The sequence below is a fragment of the Fundulus heteroclitus genome, chromosome 14 (genome assembly GCF_011125445.2).
Source record: "Fundulus heteroclitus isolate FHET01 chromosome 14, MU-UCD_Fhet_4.1, whole genome shotgun sequence".
NCBI lineage: Eukaryota > Metazoa > Chordata > Actinopteri > Cyprinodontiformes > Fundulidae > Fundulus > Fundulus heteroclitus.
Genome location: NC_046374.1, coordinates 33,944,108 through 33,947,684, shown reverse-complemented (window position 1 = coordinate 33,947,684; position 3,577 = coordinate 33,944,108).

Genomic DNA, 3,577 nt, shown 5'->3' with positions numbered 1-3,577 from the left:
TCATGGACCCTCTGTTTTTCCAGTACTCCTCATCATCATTCACAGGCATCTGTCTTTTTTTTCCACGGGCCTCCAGTTGGAGGAAAGACAGATGCAGGAAGGTGGTCCTCCTCTGGTCTGTGATGTTTCTACTGGCTGTCCCCGTCCTCTGGTCCCTGTTTGGTGGCACCACCGGGTTTTTGACACTTTGCACTCCCTCTCGCATCCCGGCATTAGGGATGTCGGTTCTAAATTCGTTTGGACTGGACTGCGTAAAACGGTTATAGAATGGGCTGCAGCCAGTGTCCAGTGCCAGCGTGCTAAGGTCCAGAGGCACACTAAAGCACCCTTGGAACCATTTCCCATCCCTGACAAGCGGTTTGATCATGTGCATGTAGACCATGTGGGTCCCCTTCCCCCATCACAGGGTTTCATCTCCTGACCATGATCGATCGTACCACCCGGTGGCCGGAACTGGTCACTCTGTCATCCGTAACGTCAGCGGCGGTTGCCCGGGCCTTTCTGTTAACCTGGGTTGCACGTTTTGCCCCCCTCCCCCGACATTACCTCTGACAGGGGCCCACAGTTCGTTTCAGAGCTTTGGTCCGCCGTGGCCGATGGTCTGGGGGTCAAGATCCACCGCACCACTAATGGGTTAATGGGTTGTGTGAGCGGTTCCACAGGTCATTGAAAGCTACGCTTCTTTGACTGATGGCAACTGGGTTGACCGCCTTCAGTGGGTCATGCTTGCGTTCAGCCGTTAAAGAGGACCTTGGTGCTTCCACAGCTGAACTGGTTTTCGGTCAGCCCCTGCGTGTCCCTGGGGCGTTTTTACCTGATTCCCCTACGCCACAGTTCGGTCCACTTGGGCAACGGTTTTTCCCTCAGGGAGACTCCTTTCGTGTTCACCATTGTGTGCCCCAGTCCTTTTTAGAGACCTCTAACTTTTGATTTTGTTCGACACCATGCACACAGAACACCCCTACAACCTTTGTATGATGGCCCCTTCAGGGTCCTTGAACCAGGGCCTAAACATTTTCTTTTAGATTTGGGAGGTCGTAAAAAAACTATCTGTGTTGACAGGCTAAAACCCGCTCATGTGCTGGCGGACGATCAGGTGGTAACGGCCCAAGCTCCTCGCAGAGGAATACCTCCCTCCACTGTTTTAATGGACCACTGTCCTCCCTCCAGAGGTCCTCATCTGTCGGAGTTCAACCCTTCTGCAGCCCCTCGCCCTCAGGCACAGATGTCCCAGGATCATCCCACAGGGCCAAAGTTCAGCCGTTTGGGACGTTTGTTGAAACCCAAGGATCTGGATTAGTTTTTTGACCCTACTGGGTGTTCGGGGGAGGGTGGGGGGGATGGGGCGTATGTGGCAGACCACTAGGGGGCGCCACTCTCACTCAGTCGAGAGAGTGAGTGATAGGAAAATATGTTTGTTCGGTGGTATATATATATATATATATATATATATATATATATATATATATATATATATTCTGTACCGTTGATCTTGGTTGGAGTAGAGTAAAGAAGTGTTTGAACCGACCTCCTTTGTGTCGTCCTTTTCCACTCCTCCACAATATCATCATCAAGTTTTTACTTTCTAACAATGTCCAATTTTTCAGTGTCTAATTTTACAATGTCTAATTTTTCAATGTTTAGTTTTTCAACGTCCAATTTTGCAATGCCAAATCTCTTTTTCAATGTCACTGCAAGCTGCCGCTGTTTTAGCTCCATAGATTTCTTGGACGTTATTGTTAAAATGCTGCATTCGCCGGTCCGTCCTCATTTGGGTCCTCTCTAAAATGGAACGTGACAGCTTCATGTAAAAAGGACGACTGAAGAAAGACCTCGTGAGAATGAGAGCAGCTTTATTTTGGCCTGAAACGCTTTTGAATACAGGAGCGAATCGCACAAATGGAGGGAAAAATAGACAGAATGGATCAAACTTCAAATGTTATTGTGTTGATCCGTGTCTTGGTGTTTCATGCTTGGTTCCCTGTTGTTGTGGGACTCTTGGTTATTTGATTTCTACTCTTCTTGTACTGGTTCAGGTTGTTTCTACTGCCAGAGCTTCTTAGTTGGCAGTTCTGGGTTTAAATCCCGGGCCTGGGTCTGCATGCAGGTTGTGTATTTTCTCCCTGTGCATGCGTGGGTTCTCTCTCTGGGTACCCTGGCTTCCTCATACAGTAAAAAAAACATTTTCCATGAGTATAAAATTCAAAAACTCTCTTTTTTTTAACAGTTTAATTTGAACTGAGGATGAAAAGTCCCTTTGGGGACGTTTATGGGATAGAAGGGATCTTCCTGCGCGAACCTGCAGGAATCTACCTCCATCTTCTAGCTGATTGAACCCAATCTGTGGAGTTTTACACAAGCTCAGTTTAATTAAAGTCTTATAACTCCAGCTCCTTTCTGCCACTGATTTATTCCACCAATTAACCACAAAGTGCCCGCGTGCCTTTATGACCCCAGTGAGCGGAGGGAAATCCTTTTATGACCATCAGAAAACGTCGAGGAGTTATTTTCCTGCTTTTCCTCACGGCGGATCCGAGCGTCTGCAAGTTAATATCCACAGTAAATCAGACTTTGCATTTAGGAGAGATGCGTTATGCGGCGGCCAGAGCATGATGTGATTAGCAGGGAGATGCTTGATGTTTTATATGAAATAAAGATGTTTGTTTTTGCTTCTCCAGAAGCAGAGGAGCAGGAAGAGGACTGAAAAACACGACCATGATGGATGTATGGATGACATGGCTCCATCTTTTCCCCCCCAATTACAGTTTTTCTTGATTGTTTACACACATTTTCTGAAAGAATGCCTCATATTCTCAAATCAAAAAAACACACACACAATGGGAAAAAACCCTCAATTCTCCTGCAAAATTAAACTTTACATTCAAAACAATGTTATTTCTTCTCAGAATGGTATTTTGTTTTCAAATGACACACACAAACCATCATATGAATAGAAATTCACAAGAACCAGTTGAACACTGATGTGCTCAATGTAAAACACTATGATGAATAGAAAACACTTCTCCATTAGTTATAATGGCCTTTTTTTGTTCAGTGTTACGCCTACTACACACAGTAAATACATGTGTGTTGTAAAATATTTGAGAATATTGTTTATATACTCATAACACACAAATACATTTTATTTGTCCCACAAAAACAACTTTCTCACTGTGACTTTCTCCTGTATTGTTTACACTTCAGTTGTTTACTTTTAAATCACTGCTGCACCTCACACTCTAATTTAAATTTACTGTAAATTACAAGCTGTATTCTTGCACAAACGCCCCTTGCACAATCAATTCTGCACATACAAATGGTTTTAAAAATATTCACCTGTACACTGTGACTTCTCCTGCATTCTCTACATTTAAATTGTTTACTTTAAATCACTGCTGCACCTTATACTGTAACCCAATTTTACTGCAATTTACAAGCTATATGCAACGAAATTTCGTTCTGTACACACTCTGTGCATACAAAATGACAAATAAAGCTGTCTAAGTCTAAGTCAAAGTCATGAAACTTGTGCCAAAACCAGAGAATTGTGTGTAGTGTTTTGCAAAAAAAAAAAGTG